The sequence below is a fragment of the Egretta garzetta genome, unplaced genomic scaffold (assembly GCF_000687185.1).
Source record: "Egretta garzetta isolate BGI_Z169 unplaced genomic scaffold, ASM68718v1 scaffold535, whole genome shotgun sequence".
Classification (NCBI taxonomy): domain Eukaryota; kingdom Metazoa; phylum Chordata; class Aves; order Pelecaniformes; family Ardeidae; genus Egretta; species Egretta garzetta.
In genome coordinates, this window is record NW_009259722.1 from 205986 (window position 1) to 206581 (window position 596).

Sequence of the window (596 nt, forward strand, 5' to 3'; positions counted from 1 at the left end):
GGCGGGTGGGAGCGTCCCGGGCTCCTGGCCGAAGCCCGGCAGCACAAGGCGGTGGCCATCGCTGAAGGACGCCCATTTCGTCTCCTTTGGGCGCCGTGATGTTCTCAGGGGCGGCCGATGCTTTTCCTGGGAAATGTGTTTAGGAAACCTTGCCCCCGTGGCACAGAGCCGTTCGTTAGCTCTATTATCCCGACTGTTTTGTTCTCCAAAGCGTTGCAGAGGAGACGAGATGAGAGCGATGGTTCTTTCGGAGCTCCAGCCTGCTCTGGATGTTTGCTTTAAATAGAATTAACCATGCAAATTGAATCATGTGAGCGTAAATTAGCGCTCGTTTCGCTGGTGCTCTCGGTGTGGCTTAACCTACCATTTACCCCAAGACATCTGCTAAGTGCCATTCTTTCAAGTACTTAAACAGCACCTATCGCTACCAAAAAAACCCCAGCCCCGTGGAACAACAAAGCCGCCGGAAAGCCTGCAATTATCATTAAAGGACTATTGTGCTTTTGGCGATGATAAAACCGGCGGGTGACGCGTTCCAGGGCTGCCTCTCCCGCTTGCCCAGGGGGGGTGGAGCGGAGCCGGGGGCGGAGCCCGCC